The 12,924-nt window shown below is 38.9% G+C and overlaps 1 pseudogene; it reads left to right on the plus strand.

The window, feature by feature from the left end:
* The window catches only part of LOC114044622, a 55,805-nt pseudogene extending 49,249 nt beyond the window's left edge, over positions 1 to 6,556 (plus strand).
* Positions 6,557 to 12,924: the final 6,368 nt, after the last annotated feature.

The following is a 12,924-nucleotide window of genomic DNA, read 5'->3' on the forward strand; positions in this document are numbered from 1 at the left end:
CAAGGGAAATAAATTTTAGGGAACTCCAAGAAAACAATAAATCCATGATCCCAACATGAAGCTCCCTACCTCCCTCCACCCCCAAATCGTTCCTCCTCCAAACTTTTCAATTTCTGTTCATCCTCGTAGTCACCCAAGTTTATAACTTGAGTCATCCTTGATTCTCCCTCATTTACATATCCAGTTGGTAACCAAGCTTTATGGGTTCTTTCTATACATCTCTCACATCCACCCCCTTCCCACCATTTCCACAGGCTAGTTATTCTTGTTCAGGCCTTCTTACATGACTGTTGCAACAGCTTTCTCATTAATCGTCCCAGCTTCCAGTCTCTTCCCTTTCCAATCTGTCCTTTGTATGACTACCAAATATTCCTAAAACACAGGTCTGGCCAATGTCACTCTCTTGCTCAAAAACCTTCAATACTTATCTATTCTGTAAGATAAAATTCAAACTCTTCAGCCTAATGTTTAAATTACTATTCAATCTGGCTTCCACCTACCCCTTTAGCCTCTTTTCATTCCTGCATTACACATATTACTCACCTATGCTTTAGACAAAATTGGACTTCTAACAGTTCTCTGAAGCAAACATTCTATCTGCCACTGACATACCTTTGCACAGTGGGTCTATGCCTGAAATGCATTTCCTCTTTACTATCATCTCCTAGAATCACCACCTTCCTTCAAGTCTCATCCCAAGTACCATGTGTAAAACTTTTACTGACTCCTCTCAGTTGTTAATATTACTACTGAAATGACTTTGTATGCACTTATATATGATTTAGTCTCCTGTTTCACCAAGAAGAATAAGATTGAGGCCATCCAAGGTCAGATCCCTCAGATATGTTTCTTAGGTTCCTCAAAACTTCTAATTATATTTTCTCTCTCTCTGTGTCTCTGTCTCTCTTTTTCTCTCTCTGTCTCTCTGTCTCTGTCTCTGTCTCTCTCTCTCTGTGCTTGTACCAAAGTACTCCCTACTCCTTACTAAAATAATCCTTTGACCTGCACACTTGATATTGTCCCTGCAGCCTCTTCCAGGACTTTGTTCCTGGAGCTATCTCTCCTTTTTCATGCATCTTCCATCTCTCCTTTTCCATAGACTCCTCTTTATATACCTATAAATATGTTTAGAACGCCCTTACCCTAGGAAAAAAAGACATTCCTTTGACCTGCTATCTCATGCAGCTACTATTTGATTTCTCTTCCCCTTTCATTACTGAACTTTTAAAAAGTTGCCAATACCCCATCCTGACCTATCTCACCACCTGTTTTCTTCTCTATTCCCTTCAACCTCCTCTACCTAGATTTTACTGAAATTGCTCTCCTTAAGACTACCGATGATTTTGGGGAAGCTAGGTGGCATAGTGAATAGAGCACTGGCCCTGAAGTCAGGAGGACCTGAGTTCAAATCCGACTTCAGATCAAACACTTGACACTTACTAGCTGTGTGACCCTGGGCAAGTCACTTAACCCCAATTGCCTAAAACAAAAAACAACTACCAACGATCTCTTCATTGTAAGTCTAATGATCCTTTCTGAAACTTCACACTCTTTGATATCTCTATATCATTTGATATTGTTGACCATTCCTTCCTACTGAATACTCTCTCCTCTTTGGACTTTAGAGACACTGTTATCTCCTAGTTCCCTTCCGTAATGAGAAATATTTTTTCTGGCTTCTAATCTTCCTAGTGTGGATTCTCCCCAAAGTTCTGTCTTTGACATTCTTCTCATCATTCTCCAGCTTCTTTCCCTCAGTAATCTCTTTCACTCCTAAAGCTTGAAATATGCCCTTTGTGAATACTGTTTTGTTGTTACTGAATCACTTCAGTGGTGTCTGACTCTTTGTGACCCCATTTGGGGTTTTCTTGGCAAAAACATTTAAGTAGTTTGTCATTTCCTTCTTCACTTCATTTCATAGATGAGGAAACTGAGGCATACAGGATTAAGTGACTTGCTCAGCTATTAAGTGTCTGTGGCCAGTTGTGAACACAGCTCTTCCTAACTCCAGGCCTGGTGCTCTATCTATTGTTTCACTCTCAAATCTACCTCTCCTCTCCTAACCCCCTCTTCTGAGCTCTGAACTTCTATTTCCAAAAGAACATGGGAGTTTTCATCTGGACATCCTAATGGCATCTCAAACTCAGCAAATTCCAAACCAAAATTCTTATTTCTCCTCATAAACATCCACCTCTTTTCTGTCCTCACTATTTGTATCTGTGGCACTACCATTTACTTAAACCCCCATGTTTGAAATCTTAATGTATTTTTAATCTCTTTTCCTTCTCTCATTTCTAATTGCTTATTAGCCACCAAATCCTGTCAATTGCCCCTGTGAATCATCTCTCCCATTAGTCCCCTCCTCTCCATTTTTGTTGCTAATACTCGTATACAGGCCCTTGTTATTATTCACCTAAACTATTTCTATAGCCTTCAAACAGGACATCCACTCTCTCCTCCTTGAATCTATTCTTTTTTTTTGTTTGTTTGTTTAGGCAATTGGGTTAAGTGACTTGCCCAAGGTCACATAGCTAGTAAGTGTCAAGTATTTGGTCTGAGGACGAATTTGAACTCAGGTCCTCCTGACCTCAGGGCTAGTACTCTATGTGGCTCTAGGTGCCACCTAGCTGCCCCCAATCTATTCTTAATAACATTGCAACTGCAAGATTAATCTTTCTTAAGTACTTATTTGGTCATATTACATTTATGCTTAAAAACTTTAGTGGCTTCCTACCTGAGTAAAATTCAACCTCTATGGGGCAGCTGGGTAGATATAATCTCATGGAGGGTACAGGCTATCTTACTGTTCTCTCTGTATCTGTAGTGCTGAGCACAGTACATGGACCCCTCTTTTGCAATTTATGGTCTTAGAGAGCTGCCTGTAGGCACCAAGAGTAGCAATATATGTGTCAGAGACAGGACTTCAGTCTGGGTCTTCCTGACTGTGAGACCAGCTCTCTAGGCCTGGTGTATAGAAGCACTTAATGCCTATTTGTTGATTGATTGTTAGGTTTAAATGAGTGCAGTTCTTGTGGTGCAGCCTGCCCAGGGTTAGGCAGAGGAAACAGCAGAGTGTGCTCCTGCTCTGCCTTCTCCAGGGCCCACTCTCCAGTTCCCTGCTCCTGGATACAAGCCTTTCCCCATGCCCAGGAAACGTAGGCACACACAAAGCTCTACTGTTGTCTGCCCTCACATAACTAGGAGTGTGTTTCTAAGAAAGGTCAGCTTTATTCTCGCTGGGGCATAGTGAAGGGGAAAAAATCCCGGCAGAAGACTAGAGGAAATGCCTCCCCACCCTCGGATATGGGAAGCAAGCATAACAGAGCACAAAGGGGAGAATTGGGCCTTTTGAGATCACTCCTTCAAAGCAATGTTTATTTTGCCAAGACTTTTTGTTTCCTTTCATTAAAAATGTAGGAAGACCTCTCAGATTCACAAAAGACCACTCATAGGTTGCAGACCTTAACATCCTCTCAAATTTGAGATCAGTCCATTCTTTCCTCTATCTATGCAATCCAGAAAGTAGAGAGACATTGAAGATATTATCCTGTTGCCAGCTGCATGGGAACAGTCCCAGTATCTTTCTCCAGGGAGGAGGAGGGGGTCTGCCAGGGCATTATATTCCCCCTTCTCATTTGAAATTCCCACTTTTAGAGTCACTAATGGGTTGGACAGCAAAGAAAGTCTGGATGGTGTGGTTTCCAGAGCCCTCAGTTAAAAGGCCCATGCATGATTCTCTAGCCCTTTCCCACTGACAAAGATTAGTTAATCGGATCAGATAGCCCTAGGGAAATGAAATATACAGCAAATACCCTTCAATGGGTGAGAGTAGGAGAAGTGGATGAACATGGGAGCATAAGCATAACTCTGGATGTCAGAGGAGAGTCATGAAGGCTCCAGATCTAGTGTGGGGGTTCTACTATGGGAGAATGTTTGGGGCACAAATTCCAATCACTTCACATCTCTGTGTAAAGTTAGTATTAGGTGAACACAACTTGGTATACAAATCATAGATAATTGTCAACTGCATGATTGGAAATATAATTTCCTGATTACTGTTATGGTCACCAGAATTAGTAGCAGTGGCAAATATAAATATTTGAACATCTGCTTTATTTCAAAACATTGAGCAAGGGGGCAAGGCCTTTCTGTTCCTTCTAGGCAGTTGTTTGTAAGAGGGAACTAGTGAGGATAATAAGGCCTGTTAGTTGTAAAGCAAGTGGACTCTCATTTTAGAGTGCAGTTAGTGACAAAATCTATCTTGTCTTATTTAACAAAGAAGAAGCAAAAATAAACAATTAGCTATAGGGCAAAGTTATTTCCTATTGTTTCCCTTCTATATGGTAATCTAGGAGATAGAACTATGTACTCCAGATAAAACTAACTCTCTCTGTCTCTGTTTCTGTCTGTCTCTCTCTCTCTGTCTCTGTGTGTGTGTGTCTCTCTCTCCCTCTCTCTTTCTCTGTCTGTCTCTGTCTGTCTCTCTCTCTCTCCCCTCCCCATCCACGTATTTACCTTTCTGCCTTTTCCTTTCTTTACAAATGTTTCTAAAGCAATATGTTAAAAGATTCAAAATGTCCTCTGGCACTATTGAGACAAAAGAAGTGTTTTAATCTGGAGAAAGCAGAGGAGTGAAATTTCTATATAAAGCTTTTGCCTAGTTCCCTGTGTAAAGAACCACTAGATGACAGTGTGGCTTCAGGACAGCAGTAGGACATTTGTTCAGAGCTTGTGTAAGCTCTCATGCCTGGAAATTTTGCATGTAGGTTCAAGTTATGTTTTCTTTTGTGGGACCACAAAAATGTCAAGTGACAAAGTTGCTTTTGGATTAAAAAAAAAAGAAAAAGAAAAATCCAGGATAAAGGGTTAAAGTTTTTGGCATTCTCCCAGCTGGTTTAAAGTACTACCTCTATATCATGATAGAATTTTCACAGTCAGAAAGCTTTTTTTTTTTTTTTTTATCACCCAGCAGGAAAGCTCTCTGTTAACAAGTCTGTACTGTATAAGAGGGCAGTTGCTGGTTTGTCAGGTTTTTTTCCTTATAAAACTGGCATAACAGTATGCTTAGGCCCATGCCTATTCCTCAACTTATGTGCTAAATTTTAAGGAAATAAGGTGGCATTTTTTTCATTAACATGTTACATATATGTTTACTGAAAGTAACTGCCTTTCTGGCTTGGTAGAATTGTGTGGGCCTTGTGTCATTGCAAAGCTAGTCTAGCATAGTAAAGGAATACTGGGTTTAGGAGTCATGAGGCCAAGGTGCCAGATTAATCTTAGGTCTTGTAACACTAAATGGTCTTTTAATGTTAGTTATTGCAATTGTAGCAAGGGTGATGAGGAGGATTCTTGATCAATTTGATGAGTCTTCTAGTCAACTTGATGTAATTGCACAGTATGGTCCTTGGCAGAAGTACCTGGTACATAGTAGGTGCTATATAAATGCTTATGTCATTTCCTTCCCTTCCTAGACTGATCAGTCAAGTCAGTCAATAAATGTTTATTAAGTACTTTCTATGTGCCAGGAACTGTGTTAAGGCTGGGAACACAAATACCAGCAGAAAGAAAGACAGCCCCTGCCTGTGAGGAGCTTACATTCTAAAGAGGGATATGACACATAAAAGGAAGCTTATGGGGATGCAAGAGAGACGAAGGTAGGCAGATGCAGTAGAGAAAGTTCACAGTGCCAGACAACAACAGGTAAGGGTAACGGTGAGGACAAATACAGTTTTCTCTGGGATCGGAGAAGATACCCCAGCATCCCAAACCAGATTAGGGGCCGGCAGAAGCACATCTCCTCCCCCTCCAAGGGAAGAATGTCATACTCTATCAGGACACTGGAATCTGTGACATAGCCCTAGTTGGAACACAGCTGTCAGACACATGCTAATTTTAATTCTAGCAGTAGAGTAACTGAAGAATTACGAAATTTCTAAATTGGAAGAGACTGGAGTCAACTAGTTCAGAATCTTCATCTTACAAGTGATACAACTAAGATTCAGGCAGGTTAAATTTTAGTTGGGATTAGAACCTTGGTCTTTTGACTCCTTGACCACTTCTCTTTCTGCCACACTAAGAGTTATATCCTCTATTTCTTCCTCTTCCTCCTCCCCCTCCTCCTCCTCCTTCTCCTCTTCCTCACCCTCACCACCATCATCTTCTTCTTCCTCCTCCTGCTCCTGCCACTGCTGCTTCTCCCCTCTTTTCCTTGGGATGGACCATCCTGGCACCTCTTTTGTGAAGCGGCATCTGAGGAGACCCCGGGACTTGCCATCGCTGATGAAAAGCTGAAGGAAGGAGTCAAAACTGAGAACGACCACACTAATTTGAAGATGGCAGGGCAAGATGGTTCAGTGGTGAAGTTTAAGATTAAGAGGCACACACCACTTAGAAAACTAATGAAAACTTATTGTGAATGATGGGGTTTGTCAATGGGGTGCATCAGATTCCAATTTGATGGGCAAGCAGTCAATGAAACAGATAACCTGCACAGTTGGAAATGGAAGATGAAGATACAATTGATGTATTCCAGCAGCAGATAGGAGGCATTTGCTAAAAGAAGAACCTGCAACTCTACTCCAAAACTGTGCTCCCAAGGGAAACAATTCATTCACAATTAGAAAACCAAGATTTGGTTCATCCACATCCTAACTACTGCAGTATAGTTTTCTCTCTTCTTTGATTCCCTTTCCCCATTCCTTTATTGCACATAAAGTAACTGGTATATGTGCACAGGTATAATATGATTTTTTAAATTAAATGGCCAACAGCATATTTTGGTCAACATCAAACGGAGGTGGGGAGGGTAAAAAACAATCCAGTTTTGTGGAAAATACCCTTTTTCTCTATTAGTGCACGCTCATTCAACTCATATCTTTATTTTTCAGTAAGTTATTTTGCTCTCACTGTTTAACAACAACAAAAATGACAAAAAATCCTTGCATACCTTGTTTGATTGGATAATTTCAATGTTTTTCTTTTATCATTGTAAAACCAAAGATAATTTTATAACTTTTTTGCACATAGCTGTTACATGTAGCACAACATTTGTCTCTCAGTAGGAATAAATTACTATAAAGAAACTGATTCTACCTAGACAGTTTTCCCTTCAAGTCAAACATCTTGTTGTTTAAATAAACTTCTTGTTTAAGCTAGAATTATAAAAGAGATAGGTCATCATGTCCATTTCCTTCAATTTAAACAGATCCACACAAACCATTTCTGATAGATGCACATTTTCCTTTTTAAAAAGACCCTCACAGAAGGAGATTTCTCTGAGGGTTTTTAAACATTTATTCTCACAGCTTCTAGAGAGATCTTAATGAAAAACAACTTTGGTTTGGCAAGAATATGTGACAGTAAAGTGGAGACATTATTTCTTTTTCACTTAGAGCTATAAATTTTAGAAGGAAAAGTACTCAAGGATGAATTCAGAGTCACTCTCCCTTTGGTATACTCCAGGTCATTTTCCATACATTAATGAATTTTTTTTGCAATCTGAATTACATAATTACATGATTAATTAATCATGTCAAAATACTTCAAACAGCATAAATAATAAATGCCAAGAAACTTAAGGAAGGATTCTTGACAATGATAGTGGGAAAAACAAAAGTGAATTGGACCAGAAGCCAGAGTGTCTGGGCCCCGCAAAAAAATATGGGAGCTAATAAATAGTCCTGTCAGTGCAGTTCTCTGAGGTCATAATTATTCTGATTACTCAGGCAAACCAAATGCTTTCATTTGCTTGAATTCATCAGGTAATGGAAGGAAAGGTGGTGTTTTTGGATCCAAGATTATCTAGATTAGGAATCTTCCTTCATACATTGGTCAATTTCTTCCCCTTGAAAGGAAGTCAAGTGGGATCAGAGAATATTGACAAATGTAGTCCAAGATGCACTTGCATAACACCATCATCTAGATTAGTGGCATTACTCATTGCTACTCTTGGTGGCTGGGCACATAGCCCTTTATTAGTTATCTATAAGCTGAAAAGAAATTGATTCCACAAGTTAGTTCTTCAGGGGAAAAGTAACAACCGTCCTTAAAGATTTTCCAAAAGGAAGGTTTATTTTTCCCATCTACTGGTCCTGATCCTTCATCTTTTGCGTGGATTAATGTCTTAGTCAGAGCTACCCAGGTCCCTTTGCCCCTCTGGCAGGCCTGTAATCATGTTGTGTCATCCTTCTTTACCTAAGCTATGGTCTGGGAATCAGAAAGTCAGGTTGCTTTGCTTGTCTCTGCTGAAGGTCACTGTGATCTGTTAGGACAACTGAAATATTCTTTCTGTATATCCATTTTTCCCCTCCATGTAAAACATGGACAATGACAGCTTTTCCTTCTCAGATATGGCTTAAGATTGAATTAATTTAGATCAAGTCCTTTGAAATTCCTGGAGGAAAAAAGTGTCGTATTAATATGCTGCTGTATTTTTCACTGCAGATTTATCAGATTAAGTGAGTCAGCCAGGAAGTAGGGGGAGGCAAGAGGAGGGCTTTAGGAAAAGTTGGGTGCAGGGTTTTGAAGCACTGGTTGAAATTACACAGTCTTAACCCTGCTATAGTATTGTCCATCCTTAATTCCTTGGTCCCATTATCTTTCTACCATCTTTCTACCATCTACCATCTTATCATTCTTGCCATCTGTCTTCTCTATTCCTCCTGCACCTGGGCTGTTCGTGACACTGGAAGAAGCTGTGAAATCTTGACGACTGGGTTCACAACAAATCCATGTGATCTAACCTCACTCAACTTAGTGTAGCAGGTCTTTTATTCTTCCTTGATTGATTTACTACCTCAGGAGCCAGGCCAAACTTTCTTTCTCTTGGAACTTCAAATACCAATCTCATACCCAAACACTCAGGAGATAATTATAATAACAATAATAATAATAATAATAGCATTTATAAAGCACTTCAAAGTTTGTAAAGTGCTTTACATGTTATCTTGTTTGATTCTCACATCAGCTCTGTAATATAGGTTTTCTTATTATTGCCCATTTTATAGATGAGGAAACTAAGACTGACAGGTTAAATCAAACAGCTAACAAATATCTGAAGCAGGATTTGAACTCATGTCTTCTTGGCTCAAAGTCCAGTACATTATCTACCACCTAGCTGCCTTAGACGACTTTCATTCCTGCTTTGTTGAGGAAATCAGTATTCTGTACACTTTCCTGTACTTCAATGTCTTAAAAAGAGGTGTTTCTTCTGCTTCTAGGTTCAGCACCATTACTTGTGCACCTGATCTGCTTTCATCTCTAAGAGCTCCCATTATTGTTCATACTCTGTCACTGGTCTCAGCCACTTAAGTGTTTGTCAAATTGAAAAGACTCTGAAATCTTACTTTATCTACTGGCTCCTTCTCCATTGCTTAAAAATATGCTCAACTTGACTGTCTACTTAAAAAACCTTCACTTTACTCTTTCATGCCTTCAAAAGATTACCCTGTCTGTGTCTCATCCTATTCACCACTAAGATCTTAGAAAGGGTTAGCTATAGTCACACATTTCCCTTACTTTCTTTCCAATTGTTCACTTCTCAAACTCTTGAAATCTTGCTTCTGATACCATTACTATACAAAAAGTTTTTATTTCCAAGGCCTTCAATAATCTTTAAACTATTAAATCTTATGGCCTTTTCTCTGTCTTCATCCTCTTTGACCACCCTTCAGCTTTGGATTATGCTGACTATCCCCTTCATTCTTTTTTTTAAATAGTGTTTTATTTTTTTCAATTACATGTGAAGAAAGTTTTCAACATTCAATTTTATAAGATCTTGAGTTCCAAGCTTTTTTTCCCTCCCCTCCCCTTTCACAAAATGGCAAGCAATTTGATGTAGGTTATACATGTACGATCATATTAAACACATTTCCATACTAGTCATGTTGTAAAAGAAGAATCAGAACAAAAGGAAAAACCAAGAGAAAGAAAACAAAACCAAAAAAAGTGAAAATAGTGTGCTTTGAGCTACATTCAGACTCCATAGTTCTTTCTCTGGATGTGGATAGTATTTTCCATCATGAGTCTTTCGGAATTGTCTTAGGTCATTGTATTGCTGAAGAGAATCAAGTCTATCAAAGCTGATCATTGCACAATGTTTTTATTACTATGTACAGTGTTTTCCTGGTTCTGCTCACTTCACTCAGCATCAGTTCATGTAAGTCTTTCTAGGTTTTCTGAAACCTGTCTGTTCATCATTTCTTACAGTACAACAATATTCCATTACATTCATATACCAAAACTTGTCCAACCATTCCCCAATTGATGAACATCCCCTCAATGTCAAATTCTTTGCCACCACAAAAAGAGCTGCTATAAATATTTTTGTACATGTGGGTCCTTTTCCCTTTTTTATGATCCCCTTGGGATACAGACCTAGTAGTAGTACTGCTGAATCAAAAGGTATGCAGAATCTTATAGCTCTTTGTGAATAGTTCCAAATTGCTCTCCATAATGGATGGCTCAGTTTATAATTTCACCAATAATGCATTAGTGTTCCAATTTTCCCACATCTTCTCCAACACCCATCATTTTCCTTTTCTGTCATATTAGCCAATCTGATAGGTATGAGGTGGTACCTCAGAGATGTTTTAATTTGCATTTCTCTAATCAATAGTGATTAAGAGCATTTTTTCATATGACTATAGATAGCTTTAATTTCTTCATCTGAAAATATCCTGTTCATATCCTTTGACCATTTAGCAAATGTATCCCCTTCATTCTTAACTTTACTGTCATAATAAATACTGTCTCCTATTCCTCTTCTAATCTGTCTCAATATTTCATCCCAGTCTCCTTTTCTGAATGATTATCCATCTCTCACCTCTTTCAGATTGATGTCCTCCAAGTCTCTGTACCAAGCTGTCTTCTCTTCTTGCTCTAAACTCTCTCTCAGTGATATCAGCTCCTGCTGGTTCATGTATCATCTCTACACACTTGACTCCCAAATCTGTATTTCTTTCCCTAATCTCTTTCCTGAATATATAACCAACCCTCTGATAAATATATTCTCCTGGAGATACCATCATCTCAAGTTCAAAATTTCAAAAATGGAACCAATAATCCTGCCTCCTTCCCTAACCCCAATTCAAACTCAGTTTTCCTCCTTTTCTGTTGATGTCACTACTCTTCCCCTAGTCATCTCATTCAGGTTTGCAATCATGGAGTCATCCTAAATTCTTCCTCTCCTTACCATGGGCTACTTCTTTTGCATTCTCCTTCTTGTTCTAAGAATTATAATGATAGCACATTGTTGTTCCCTCCAGCAAGGATGTGTCAACTAGCCAGCCTATTGTTCCATTTAACATCTTTGTGACTAGCCAAAATATAATTCCCTTTACTGGCCACCAGTGTGATAACTATTCCAATTTCTTTTGAGTTGAGATTTTTCTTTGAATTAAAATGCCACGTGACTTGATTTTAAAATATAGTGGGAAGAAAACTGTATGGGGAATCAGGAGACCTGGGATTTAGTCCAAGCTACTAGCTGTGAAACTTTGAGCAAATCATTTAAGCTTATTATGTCCCAGTTTCTCTCTTGCAGTAACATGAGAGGATTGGACTAAATAATCTCTAACGGTCTTTTCAGCTCTGACATTCTAGGAGTCAAGGATTTTTTAATAAACTAGTCAGTTCTCTACAATTCCATTACTGTCAAATCAAGAACCATGGTGGTTTCAACCACAAGTGTTTAATTTTCACTGGACAGTGCAACTGGATTCTTGTGAGGTTTGTGGTTTGTATTTGAATGGAAAGTGGAATTAGGAAGGCGACCTGTTGTCACAGATTGTGCTAAGAAATCACTACAAAACTGTTGAAATTTGAAGTCACCCTGGATACAACCCTGTTTTCCTAAAGTCTAAAAAAGATGAATTTTGAGGTATGATGAAAAGTTTAGCTCAGGGAAACTAACTCAAGAATATTTGTAGAGTTGGCTTAAACTTGTTCAGGCTTAGCTTCAGGTTTCCAAAAATCTGACCATGTATATTATGTAAGTAAAGAAAAAGGATTGGATGTGAGACATATTATAGGAGTATAAATAGCAAGATTTTGAAATTGATTGGATATGTGGGGTAAGGAAGAATGAGGAGTTGAGGGTAATACCAAGTTTATGAATCCAGGATAGTGGAAGGAAGGTGGTATCTTTGATAGAAATAGGGAAGTTTGGAAGAGGGAAGCATTTGGGGAAAAGATAATGAATTCTGTTTTGGATATGTTGAATTTGAGATATCTGGGATATCCAGTTCAAAATGTTCAATAGATAATTCATGATGTGAGATTGGAACTCAGGAGAAAGTCTAAGGTTAGATACATAGATATGGAAGTCAGGAGTTGATCATGTCAGAGAGAAAGAGAATGAGAGAGATAAAAGAAAAAGACAAAGAAGAAGACATGGAAGAAGAAGAAGAAGAAGAAGAAGAAGAAGAAGAAGAAGAAGAAGATGATGATGATGATGATGATGAGGTGGAGAAGGAGGAGGAGGAGAAGGAGGAGGAGGAGGAAAAGGAGGAGGAGGAAGAGGAAGATATGGGGGATAGGAGAGAAGAATCAGGATAGAACCTTGGGAAGCATCCAAAATAAAAGGGCATAATATGGATCATGATCCAGCAAAGGAGACTAAAATGAAACAGTTTGACCAGTGAAGTTACTTGCCTGTAGTCACATAGGTATGGTTACTGGTACAGCCAAGATTCAAACCCAAGTCCTTAGTTTCTAAGTCCAGTGTTCCTTACCCAGCACTACCCTGCCTCCTTTCCCACATGCTGGCTTCTGCTTCATCTTTCTGAGTACTTAGATGCTTCATTAATGTCAATGAAGTATCATTAAAATAAAAAATATATATAGTGCTTGAAAGGACCTCAGGAGTCATCTAGACCATCCCCCTTATTTTATAGATGAGAAAACTGAAAGTTAGGAAGGTAAGTG

Source organism: Vombatus ursinus, unplaced genomic scaffold, assembly GCF_900497805.2.
Source record: "Vombatus ursinus unplaced genomic scaffold, bare-nosed wombat genome assembly UNPS02014774.1, whole genome shotgun sequence".
NCBI classification, from domain to species: Eukaryota; Metazoa; Chordata; class Mammalia; order Diprotodontia; family Vombatidae; genus Vombatus; species Vombatus ursinus.